The sequence below is a fragment of the Ambystoma mexicanum genome, chromosome 3q (assembly GCF_040938575.1).
Source record: "Ambystoma mexicanum isolate Mex_15411 chromosome 3q, UKY_AmexF1_1, whole genome shotgun sequence".
NCBI lineage: Eukaryota > Metazoa > Chordata > Amphibia > Caudata > Ambystomatidae > Ambystoma > Ambystoma mexicanum.
The window spans coordinates 1,227,578,770-1,227,592,216 of NC_090926.1; the positions used below are offsets into that span (position 1 = coordinate 1,227,578,770).

General features: G+C 46.4%; 1 protein-coding gene and 1 long non-coding RNA gene across 6 annotated transcripts in view; one reads left to right on the top strand and one right to left on the bottom strand.

Annotated features, from left to right (window-relative positions):
• The window catches only part of LOC138447793 (tetraspanin-1-like), an 861,729-nt gene that overhangs the window by 455,926 nt on the left and 392,356 nt on the right, over positions 1–13,447 (top strand). The window lies entirely within an intron of this gene.
• The window catches only part of LOC138447794 (uncharacterized), a 223,888-nt gene continuing 212,594 nt past the window's right edge, over positions 2,154–13,447 (bottom strand). For 3 of the 4 annotated variants that reach the window (XR_011259948.1, XR_011259951.1, XR_011259949.1), the window contains exon 4: positions 2,154–5,640. This is a non-coding gene — a long non-coding RNA (uncharacterized lncRNA). The remainder of the gene's footprint in view (positions 5,641–13,447) is intronic. The other variant, XR_011259950.1, reaches the window with a different exon arrangement.

The window sequence follows — 13,447 nt, forward strand, 5'->3', positions numbered from 1 at the left end:
TGACATAGTCCAAGGCTGGTCGCCGATATGCACTGTGATTGTGCTGCTACGGTGCAGGGCCGAGCTGGGTTGATGGATGCAGTAAAATTGTTCTTGTCACCAGCTCCTCACTTACTGAACAGGCCAAAAGAGGATGCTTGCCACCTTCTTAAAATTGGGTTAGATCTTAATTGAACTCATTTCAACGAATATCTCATTGTTGGGTGTAGACAGGCCTATCAGGACTGTTCCCACACAATTAAGAAGGACTGTTGATCAGGTCTGTGCAATGTTAAATAGGTCAGTCAAAAAGGGGGGGGGGGGTTGCACCCAAAGTTATGCTGGATTAGATCGAGTCACTTAAACATCCGCCCGGCATTTAATGACGGTACACAATCCCAAAAGCAGATCATAATTAAGGTCGAAGCAACGGGTCCTGTTATTGAGAGTTTGAAATCTCATGTGGCCGAACGTCCTCGGGACGAGATCATTATACTCCCCTCATTGCGCTGTGGCTCTCGGTACGTATCGGCACTCGAATCCTGAAGGAAGCAGGAGGCCGCAATCCACTCTGGCATTTTCTCGATCCAGACAGTGATAAAGGCCTGCAGAGTATAGCCCATAACAGACTGATAGGGAGCTACAGTGCCCCCTGGCCATTAGAGGCTATAAACACACCATTGGGTGGTGCCAGACATTTCCACCAACTAGCTCAACTGAGAAGGGAGGCTACCAACTTGCGAACCACAGGTTTGCCATATGCGAAGCCGCAGCCTGCTCCAGCACCGCCTCAATTGTCTCAGGCCCACCAGGTTGGGCCCAAAGCAGACCGCTGGGGCAGCACAGTGCCCCCAGGCATGCACATACTATCACCAGCCCGCGGCAGGGGTCATCATATTGGGCGCACCAGAGCACCGACCTAACCCATATCATAACATGGGGCGGCGCTGAGGGGCCAATCTGCATATGACTACGACATCAAGCCCATAGTGTGGCAAGGCACACAACAGAAGACCTACCGGATGACCTGGCAACTTCAAGAGAAGCTGGCCGTCTCTACAGAATAGCAGCCTCAAGATAGAATGAGTGCCCATACAAGGCTAAACCACACGAACAAGGTGCATGCAACCCGGAGAGCAGAGGAAACTAGACGGGCCGAAGGGGAAGCTAATCTCTGCACCACAGCTCTGCACCACAGCTGAAGTAAGCACCTCTAACAAGTGACCATATAAGATAACTGATACGTGGGAGGGTGCAATCCATTGCCCCTCGGATGTCAGCTGACAGCGGACTGCGCCTTGTATAACACTGTAAGGAGGAGAATGCCAGGTAAATCTAAAGGCAGCAGAGGCAAACAGACAAGCATGGAATCCTTTACCAAGAAACAGGACAAAAGCCAACCCACCGGGTCAGACATGAACGCGGGTGCAACGAGCTCCGAACAGCAAGGAGAAGGTCGAGGTGATGTCCCTATACTGTCAGCTGTAGCGGCCTGGAAGGCGTACATGGAGAACAATTTGAACACGGTTATGGTGGCCATGAGCCTCCTTCGGCAGGATGTAAGGGCTCTGGCAGACAGAGTGGGCATGGCGGAACAACAACAGCAGACCAACACCACTGATATTGCCTCCACCCAGTCCCTGATGTCGGACGTATTACAAAGGGTGAAGATTATTGAGCATAGAGCCGTGGAGGGAGAAGAGAGGGCCAGAAGGAATAATGTCCGGATTGTTGGACTGCCGGAGGGGGAGGAGGGGAGAGACCCCCACAAACTATCTTGAAAACTTGCTGCTGTAGGAGATCGGAGCAGGAGCGATGGCCCAAGGCTTTGCGGTGGAGAGAGCCCACAGAGCCCTCACTAGAAAACCTCGACCAGGAACACCTTCGAGACCTATGATCGACAAGATCATGAACTACAGAGACCGGGAGAAAATACTTGTTATTCGTAAAACAATCCCTACCATGGTCTAGCCCCACGTGGGCAACCATGCATCAGTCTTAGACAGTCTTAGACAATATCCTAGGTGGGTGTGGATCACTATACCCCCCTGCTTTCATATCTCAGGGCCTTTGTGCACTGTGTTACTTCTAAATTACTCCTAACAACATACTCCTATCTTACTCCTATGGACACAATAACATAAGACACAAAGAAAACACATGAATTGATGCAATTATAACAATAGAATACATTTATTCATGCACAGCAAGGCATGATGCAAGCAATAATGTAATGCAAATATCGAATTTGCACCTTTATACTTTTGGTGCAAATCTACCATGCACTGTAATAACTATAAGCCTTACGGGCTTCTAATGAACATATCTAATACCTGGATTTATAACGCCCAATGCACTCTAATGCAAGTGTCAGCATTCAACATTCCTCTCCATTCCTCTCCAATCCACACCATACTTCACGCTCACTCCCTCTTAGACAATCCCTGTCTGATTACCCCTTCTCCAAACCCAAAGCTCTGTGTGAGTGTGTTCTAATTCCCCCATGCATACATGTCTTTTTCAGCAATACTCCCCTTCTCCAATCTAGCCAAGTCTAGTCACTCGAACTGCCTCAAGCCTCTGCCAAGCTCATCGATCTTTGCCAAGCTGGTCTGCCAAGGCTGCCTCAATGCCAACCAAACGTCTCTCTCTCAATCATCAAAGAGAGCAGCTCCATCCAAAACTCCATCTAGCACCATCTAGAACCAGCATCTCTCGATCTCATGCCAACCAGACGTCTCTCTCTCATCGAACTCCAACTCCCTCTACATCTCCAAACTCCAATCTCTTCACCTCTGGTTATACTATTCCATGACATACTCATATCCATGGTTACTTTAAGCATTCCTTCGTTTCTCTGTGTGTCAGCATTCTATATTTGAGCCATGCCTAAAAGTCTGTGTTTGCATGTACTTTCACTCCGTGTTCTGGTCATGTTCTTTATCAATGTGACATTGCCATTATATCTACTAGCATGGCCTTCTGTCGGCCTGCAATGCACAATATTACCATCTATTCCTCCATTCACTTTCATGAAATCCCTCTCTCCTCCTGAATGCAAAGCTCTCCCTGCATGTGGTGCTGCCTGGCCCCCACCTTTTCTGTCTCTGTGAACACCAGCCCAAGGATGATTAGGCCTACTTTCTCTCTACTCAGACAAGGTTCATCTGTGCCTGCCAAGAAACTGTTTACATTCCTTTCTTCACACTGTGCCATAACAAGTTCGCACAGAACCAAATGGCACTTCTGTGTCTCCATTCAGAAATGGCTTTATAATGCCAGATAAATGCTCTCTATACTCGAATGTAGTGCCTATAACATTAATTCATACCAAGCACTATACTTAAAGCTCAATGCATATTCTAAGTGCACACTCAATGTGTGTCTCTACACAGGCATACATAATACATAACAGTCTCTACATGGCTCTACATTGCATATCAGGCCTCATTCTATAAGCAAATGCAAATACATACAAAGTGGCAGAATAATGTGGATAGTCTAATGTTACTACATGTACTAATAAGAATGTATGATGGATAACTAAACATGATGCAATGATTCCTAAAGGGGTAATAATGGGTAACAATGAGTAATGATTCTTTAACAATAGGTAATGATGGGTAATGGTTCTGTAATGATTCTGTAATGATAACAAACCAGGCCTCTCCATTCCATCAGGTTCTACAATCTCTCCTCTTATCATTACATAATCATTACTAATGATTTGTCAAACATGACGTAGCAATGTGGCATGCTAAAACCAGGCAAAATTGCAAAAGGGAAAAACATTCTATTCATGATGCAAAAAACCATTAAAATGCAAGCATTTCACTCTCTCAGTGGCAAAGTAAAATTCAAATGCATAGCTGCAAATGTGTCAAAATTCAGAATAGCATATTCAAATTTCTATTAGCAAAAAGTCAAGTCAAATGTCAAAAGCCAAAAGTGTCTACAAGCCAAAAGTGTGAAAGTGTGTCTACAAGCAGATATTCAAAAACAAAAACTGCAATGCAAATGTACTGTGGATATCAGGTGTTTTCATTTTCAATGTGTCAAGCTAAAAAATAACAGTGTCACTTTCACATGTGTCAAAGCTCATTTCAGATGTATGCATTTTCAGTGTATACATAGCAGTGTATTGGTCTTACAGGCAAATTCATTTACATTCCCAGTCCAAGGTTTTTCCAGGTTCTCACTGCATGTCAGTCTGTGATCTAATCAGTTGTATTCCAACAGAATGTATTCCAAGTCAGTACAAATCCAGTTCTAATGCAAAAGTTTCAGCCAAGCAATGTCAACAAAGCGTGTCAACGAAGCGAGTATTCACAAATGTGTCACAACGGAGCATATATATGTGTTCAGCAAAGTTTTCAATGTTCGTCGCAAAGTTCTCCACATCAACAAACGTGATGCAAGAAAGCGTTCAAGCCAGTTCAGGCTGGCCTGCTTAATATGATAGCAAGCTGATGAGATTTTGCACATTGCTCTAAAAAGGCAGGAGCAAGCATCAATTGTGTCGGTGCCATATACCCCCCGCTTGTCCCCACGGGGTCGCACTGGTCCTTCACTTTTCAATAGTAGCACCGGGAAAACCATGTGTCAGAACTTTCAATTTGATGCAGATTGATACAGCTCATACGCTCTCTTTTCCCTAGGCCTCCGTTCCCACTTCAAATTGGGAACAAAGGCGAAACAAAGCACTGATGCACAATGCATTCACGTGGCACTCATTCAGAGTGTTTGCAAAACAATGCAGATGGCAACTCTCCAGTGGCAATTCCATGCACAGTGGCCCTTCTCCATAGGCCAAACTCCAGCTTTCGAATTCTCTCCTTCCTTGCAAGCTCATGCTGTTGCCAGTTTTCCAGTTCATGCCATGCTAGTCCCTGCTTTTCATTAGGGACTAGCCAACGTTGAATGCAAGTGCACATTTCAAAGCACCATGGTGTCAATGCTCTCTCTCTCTCACTCAAGAGACAAAGATTCACTGTTTCTCAAACGTTGTTAGCATCACAAATTCAAATACTTTCAGAGCGCGTCTTCCTGCTCATTCCTGCATTTCTCTCTTTCTCCTCAGGCCCAAACTTGTGTTTGGTTCTGGTTCACGAGGTAAGGCATTCCAAATGGATTCTCTTCTCGCTGTATATTACAACACAGCCCACAAAACAGATTTCTCCTTTTGCTGAACATCTTTCACTGCTCTTTCTATCTCTCTTCTTGGCACAGAATGCTGCAAGGTGTCGGTTTCAAGTCAGTCATGATCTTCACTTTCCATGGCATTAAGTTGTCATGCCAGGAATTCAAGTAGCAAACAGATTTTCTGTGTACATTCTCAGAGCACAGGCATACACAAAGCCAAACCCTAAGGCCTCAAATTGGTCGGTCGGCATTCCCCAGAAGTGCTACTGCAAAGCGTAGCAAAAGTCAAATGGTGTCACATCACAAGGTGACAAAAGCCAGTCTCTTTTTGGTGCTGCTTCAAAACAGCCATGCAAAGTCACATAGTTTCATCAAGGTCTGGTAAATCTGATCTGGTCAGTCAATCATTCTGGTCATGCTGCTTTCAGTCATCATGCTGCTGCCAATCATGGTCTGGTCAATTCATGCGATGTAATCTGGTCAGTCATCGATGGGATCTCGGTCTAGTCAAGGTGTCTTCTCCAGATTTCATGCAAAAGAAACAAAAGTGCAAGTATCAGTCTTCAAATCAATTTCAGATGTATTCAAAGCCAAAAACAAAACAGCATTTCTCTCTGTGCACTGCTGCAAATAGCTAGTTCTAAACTCCCCATGTCTCTCAAAAGACATCAATGCTAGTTTCTCTCAGTGTATCAGTTCTAGTGTATCAGTCTATCATTGCATCTGTCTAACCATGCCTGTCTAATCATGCTTCTCTAATCATGCCTCACGATGTATTTCTCCATCCCTGTCTTTTTCAAAACAAGACAGGACAGACAATTTCACATACTCCAAAAATTGCACATTCAAATTCTGCACCACTGCATTCCTCTCATTCAATTGCACTCAATTTCCTGCATAGCTTTCTGTGTCATTTCATGTCTTCTAGCCATACACTCCCCTTTCAACATTAAGTATTCACGAAGCTGAATCACTCCATGTTGAAAAAACAAATCGATTTCATTCAAATGAACACTGCCTCCCACATGTGCAATACAATTCAGATTCAAACAACATTCCTTCTCAAATAAACAGTCTGCTAATCCGGCACGATCTTTCAGCATAACGTCAACAATCTTTCTCTTCATGCACTCATTCAAACTCAAAAAATTCCAGGAATCCTTTATCTCAAAACATCCAATTTTAGCACGATTCAATCTATTAACGTTCTCCTTCAATGCTATCCAAGTTTCAATGTCATTAGACAAAAAAAAATGTTCACTCGATAACGTAGGCAAAATATTGCTGTTATCACTCCTGCCAACAATGTCACATGTACATAACTATTTTCATGCAAAGGTGTCCCCAATGATACAGTTTCACAATGCAAATCTACATAGGCAATCCATCTATGCACTCTCTTCATGTCCTCTATTTCCTGGCAAACCCCTCGTTCAATCTGTTCAATTTGTTGCTCTGCTGTTGCTGCAATCTCTTCATTTATTGCTGCCCTATCTGTGGAACAAACTGCTTCCTGGGTCACACTATTTCTGAATTCTCTATTCTGCGGTAACTCTTTCTCCCCACAAAGAATATTAATTTCGAAGGGATTGTGTCCTCTGACGTATTCCTCATCTTAGATATCTCCTTCCAGCTCTGCTGGCCTCGGAAAAATTTTTCCCTAGAGGGCGCTGCGCGTCGACGTCCTCCGAGTCGATGTCCCTCGACAGCCGCCGTATCGACGTCGACGTCATCCTGCCTATAAAGGCCGCGCGCAGCGTCCGTTGCTCAGTTCCGTTTTTCCGCGCTTACTCAGTGCCTCGGAATACCGTTGCTCAGTTCTTAGTCAGATTAATCCTATTTACCTCGAGCCATTCGATCCGTACTCGATGGCTTCCTCGTCGGAACCGACAACTCCTCGATCCGGCTTCAAGAAATGTCGAGATTGTGGGAAAAAGATGTCGTTGACTGACCCTCACAGAGTTTGTCTGTGGTGTTTGGGAGCTGAACACTATTGTTCGGAATGCGAGGACTGTATGTCCATGACAGCTAAGGCCCTGAAGGAGCGTAGGGGGAAGCTGGAGAAAGGTAAAACTTTTAAAGCTTCTTCTTCGTCGACGAAGTGGAGACATTCGTCTCCTCGTCACCATTCGCGCTCCAGGTCTCGGAGTGGGTCTCATCACTCCTCGAGATCGAAGCACTCGAAGAGGAGACGTCGAAGATCCCCTTCTCCGTCTTCCTCTTCCTCTGTTTCGCCAAAACAATCCCTTGCCCCACGAAACATAGTTCCCGGGCTGAATGGGAGGAATTCCGCAAAAATATGATGAGCGTCTTCGAGAAAGCGGCCTCGACCCCCTCGAAGACTGCCGAGAGCGATGCTCTGGTCGAAAGAACCGAAGGTCAAAAACGCCGCGAGTCGCAGTACCCGGCGAAGGAAACCTCTCGAGCGCGTCTCGAACCCTCGAGTAGGACTATGACCTCCAAACCTTCCTCGAAGGTTCCGTCGACGCCGTCGACGAGGGTTCCGTCGACGTCGAGGTCGATGTCTTCGACGCCGTTGTCGAAGGGACCTTCGACACACGGGTCTGTCGACTCGACGCCAGCTTCGACACCGGCGTCAACGCCAAGAAAAGTCACGGTTACGACACACCCAGTGACTATCCCCAGGTCCTCGACGTCGATGGCTTCGAGATTGTCGAGTAGAATTCCAATTCTGTCGAGGTCTTCGAGAACTCCGTCTTTGTTTTCGACGCCACGCTCGAAGCCTTCGACGTCGGCGTCGACGACATCGACGTTTTCAAGGCCGATAATGACAAGTTCGGCACCCTCTGCCTTGGAAATGGGATTTACTCCCTTTATGAGTTCAGAACAATTGAGAACTATGTCCTCAATTTTGGAAGAGGGTGAATTGTCTGAACAGGAAGACACATTTGAGTTGCAGGGACCTGTAACCCCAATTAGAGAGGAATTTTCCTCTGAAGAGCGCAGGTTAAAGGATCTTCATGATTCCTTACATGAGGCAAGTGGGTTAGACACTTCCCCTGAGGTGGAGTTTGCTAAGCCAGACCCGGGGGAGCATGCTGAAACCCCCTATAGAGCCTTAATGGCCAGGATCACAGAGTTCATGGGGTGGTCTGCACCTTCACAATCTTTCCAACAAGATGACCTCACGGATATTCTTGACAAAGGCCCACAGGAGGATCCTGTGGTGCCTTTTCATAAAGCTCTTCAGAGAAAGATCATGACAAACTGGGAAACCCCAGATGTAGTACCAGCAGTAAATAAAAAACTGTCTACAAAGTACAGGGTATCTTCTACAGACCCAGAGTTTTTGTCTAAACACCCATCCCCAGAAAGTCTGGTGGTACAGGCAGCATCCTCTACCGATGTCAAGACGGCTTATCCTACCGTCCCACAGGACAGGGACGATAAAAAATATGATGCTATGGCAAAGAAAGTCTTTTCAGCATGTAGCATGGCGTTAAAATCTGTTAATGCTACTTGCACCCTTGCTAGGTTCAGCCATACACTTTGGTAGTGTGCTTCTACAGCGGCTGACTGCATCCCGGAGGGAGAAGAAAGGGATGCGTTCCTGAATATTATACAGGACGGTAAAGACGCTATGTGCGAATCCCTCCAGACGGGCATTGATTCGGCTGACAGTATCAGCAGAGCAATGGCGGCAAGTACATCAACCAGGAGATTCGCTTGGTTGAGAAAGTCTGGTTTTGCCCCAGATGTGCAAGCCAGGCTCTTGAACATGCAATTCGATGGCTCTTCTTTGTTCGGGAAAAAGGCGGATGACAGTTTAGAGAAACTGCAAACTTCAAAAGCAGCAGCCAAATCCCTAAGAGCTGCAATCCGTCAGACTCCTTTTCGTCCCACAGGAACCTCTGCGAGGGGCAAGTCCTTTCGCTTCTACTCCGCATTCGGAAGAGGTAGAGGACGACTGGCTCAAAGGGAACAAAGAAGAACTACCCGAGGTGGACGGGGTAGATATTCAAAAGCCGCAGCAACAGCAGGTACCTCTTTACCATCGGCATCTGCATCAGCTGCCCCAAAACCACTCTGAGGACTTCCCTCACAGGACACCTGTAGGAGGCAGGTTGACTCAACATCTGGCGGTATGGCAGGCTATCACGTCAGATGATTGGGCATTGGAAACAGTTGCCCAAGGTTACTGCCTGCCTTTCCTACGTATACCTCAGAGTCATCCACCGGGGATCAGCTCTCAGAAAGCTCCAGATCCGCTCCTCTTGCAGGAAATTTGGGACCTGCTAGAGAAAGGTGCCATAGAACCGGTACCTGTAGCGGAGAGGAACAAGGGCTGGTACTCCCCTTACTTTCTCATTCCAAAGAAAGACGGAGGACTGAGACCCATCTTGGACTTGCGAGAATTGAACAAATTCCTCAGAAAAGACAAATTCAAGATGGTCACACTTTCTCAGATCCTCCAGGCCCTTCAGTTCCAGGACTGGTTGGTATCTCTGGACCTTCAGGACGCTTATTTCCATGTGCCTATCCATCTCAAACACAGGAAATACCTGAGGTTCGCAAATTGGCAACTCTCACTATCAATTTCGAGTGCTGCCATTTGGGCTGACCTCCGCCCCGAGGGTCTTCACCAAGTTAATGTCGGTAGTGGCTGCAAGTCTAAGGAGGGAAGGGATTCACGTCTACCCCTACCTGGACGATTGGTTGATCAGGGCTGTTTCTCCGGAACAAGCTCAGATCCAGCTAAATCACGTGTGCCTTCACAGACTGGGCTTCTCCCTCAATTTAAAGAAGTCACAAATGATACCATCGCAGAGACTCCAGTTCATAGGAGCGATCCTGGACACTTCCCTGGGAAAAGCCTCGCCACCAGAGGTGAGGGCTCAAGATATTCTACAGATGGTTACCAAGTTCCAACATGCCCAACGTCTCCCAGCCTTCGACTTTTTGAGGTTGCTAGGCCTCATGGCATCCTGCATTTTCCTAGTGCCAGAGACTCGCCTGAGAATGAGATCCCTCCAGTGGGCACTGAGGATTCAGTGGTCACAATTCTCAGGGAGAATGACAGATCTTCTTCAGGTTCCCGGCAGGGTGGCTTGAGACCTTCAGTGGTGGGCCTGTCAGGAGAACATTCTGAAAGGAGAACAGTTTTGGCAACCCTGGCCGGAGATAACAGTAGTCACGGATGCCTCACTCACGGGGTGGGGAGCCCACGCCAACGACTTGACCATCAGCGGTCGTTGGTCTCCATCTGATCAACCTGTTAGAGCTGAGAGCCATCAGACTTGCGCTGAAGGCGTTCCTGCCAACTGTACAAGGGAAGAACGTCCTCATAATGACGGACAACACGGTGGCCATGCATTACCTCAACAAAAGAGGAGGCGTAGGATCACTATCCCTGTGCAGAGAGGCGATGCAGATCTGGTTTTGGGCAATCCAAGAAGGAAACTCTCTATCGGCAGTTCACCTAGCCGGAGAGAAGAACTTGACAGCGGACGCTCTGAGCAGGCAGAACACAGTCTCCCACGAGTGGGAGCTAGCTCAGGAAGTCCTTCAAGAGATCTTCGCCCTTTGGGGAACCCCTCAGGTAGATCTGTTCGCCACCAGCCTAAACAGGAAATGCGACCTGTTCTGCTCAAGGGAATTTCCCCCGAGAGGAGCTCTGGGAGACGCGTTCATAGTGGACTGGGAGTTTCCGCTTCTGTACGCGTTCCCACCGGTCCCTGTCATTCCTCAAATGATCAGGAGGTTGAGAAGATTACGGAGAACCATGATCCTAATTGCCCGGATTGGGCCAGGAGAACGTGGTACCCGGACCTTCTAGACTTGTCCATCTGCCCTCCAATTCGACTTCCACTCAGAGAGAACCTACTCTCACAGAAGGAAGGTCAGGTTCTCCGTCCAGACATCAAAACCCTCAACCTTCACGCTTGGCTTCTGAAAGGCTGAGGTACAAGGATTGGGACCTCCCTGATGATGTTATGGAGCTGTTGCTTTCGGCAAGGAGGCCAGCAACAAAGTCTTTATACCGCTGCCGTTGGAACAGATTTTGCAGCTGGTGTAGAGAACAGAATATCGACCCTTTTTCATGTGGTACACCAATGGTTTTGTCCTTCCTACTACATTTGGCAAATTCAGGCCTTCAAGTTGGCACCATTAAGGGCTATCTCGCAGCGCTATCCATCTTTAAGCGTACTGTGGAAGAACCATCCTATTTCAAATTACCCTTGGTAATACAGTTTCTAAAGGGGTTAACCAATGTTTATCCCCCAAGACCATTCCAAATTCCCCTATGGGATTTAAACTTAGTACTAACTTTCCTGATGGGTACACCTTTCGAACCTCTCCATTCTTGTTCGTTAAGATTCCTTACCCTTAAAACTGTTTTATTAATAGCACTTACATCTGCTAGAAGGGTGAGCGAATTACAAGCTCTTTCTTGTAAACCCCCTCACACAATATTTCACAAAGACAAAGTTGTCCTGCAAGTGAAGCCTAATTTCCTCCCAAAGGTGGTTTCTTAATTCCATATCACTCAGAAGATTACCCTACCATCTTTCTATCCTCCTCCTCACCCGGGGAAAGAGGAAGAGAGGTTACACAGGCTAGACCCTAGGAGGGCTTTAAGTTTTTACATCAGTAGACTAGCCAGGATAAGACAGGCAGACCAGCTGTTTGTAGGTTACGCAGGTCACAAGCTGGGGTTACCAATAACTAAGCAGACCATTTCCAGATGGATCATTCTAGCCATTCTGGAATGTTATAAACTGGCAGGGAAAGAGCCCCCTCAAAACCTTAGGGCTCATTCGATCAGAGGTATTGCAGCTTCATCGGCCCTCAAAAGAGGTGTGCCGGTTAAAGACATATGTGCGGCCGCTACATGGTCGTCTGTCCATACCTTTACACGTTTTTACAATTTGAATTCCTCCTCCAGTCAAGAGACTAGGTTTGGAAGGGCTGTACTGCATTCTATTCATCAATAGAAGACAGCGTGAAGTCAGTACTCCCTCCTCCGATAATAGAATACTGCTATGGGAGCCTATCTAAGATGAGGAATACGTCGGAGGACACAATCCCTTCGAAGAACAAGTTACTTCTTACCTTGTAACGTTCTTTCGACGGGATGTTCCTCCGACGTATTCCTCATCGACCCTCCCATCCATCCCCGCAGTTCTACTTCCCTTGTTGTTGCAGCTTACGCTCCTTCAGGGTGATTAGTTAGTCCAGAAAGTATTATTGTGGGCTACAAAACGGAACTGAGCAACGGACGCTGCGCGCAGCCTTTATAGGCAGGATGACGTCGACGTCGATACGGCGGCTGTCGAGGGACATCGACTCGGAGGACGTCGACGCGCAGCGCCCTCTAGAGAAAACATTTTCCGAGGCCAGTAGAGCTGGATGGAGATATCTAAGATTTGGAATACGTCGGAGGAACATCCTGTCGAAAGAACGTTACAAGGTAAGAAGTAACTTGTTCTTCTCTAGGAACTCTGTTCCCGGCCATCACTGCTGTTGAAAAGGATTTCAATGGGTCTGCTTTTAAAGCTGCTGCTGGGACATTTTCCCAGTCTTTAAGTTCATGTCTGAGATGATATATTATTGCCTGAAAGTCACTAATATGCGGACTCATGTCTGTTCCTGCTATTTCACTATTCACTTTCAATATGGTTGGGGCCCGGCGAAACTACTTCCCAGACCTCAAGCATATTTCTAAGCCGATTTCTTATTGCTTTCAAATCATTAAAAAATGAGCTCATTCTGCAGTTTTAGTTCACTCTCGGGATTTCTCTCCAAACAAATCTCACGACACTCAAGTGAGTTTCGAAAAACAACAAGTTCTAAGACTTCTCTAAACATGCAGATACAGTCGTCAACTTGCCAAAATGTGCACACAAATTTCAACCAATAGGATTCCAAAACAAAGGTCAGCTTTCCCCAAAAAGTGTCAGTCTCCACGGAGTTCCCAAAAAACAAAATACCACAAGTGTCTTCAAGAAAAAAACTGTTTCTCTAGCTCGGCCAAATAAATGTACATTAATTCCCAAAATGAATTGCCAGTCATGAAATACTGCTCTGGATCAATTCCAAATTCAATTCCGGATTTCAAAGTCAGTCAGACAATTGCGTCCCCCTTCATGCGGTGAACAAAATTGTGGACGAAGCATACTCTAATTCATAAGATCCCCAAGACAGACAAAACATAAAACATAAAAATATCTATTCCCTCAAACTAACAGAAAACAAAGCTGCACATGATGTTCAAACTTCGACTGCTGCAAAATCGATAAGTGGAACCCTCTGTTCCATGTTATCAGTCAGCATTAGTGAAGTCCCTGTTCGGGCGCCATATTAT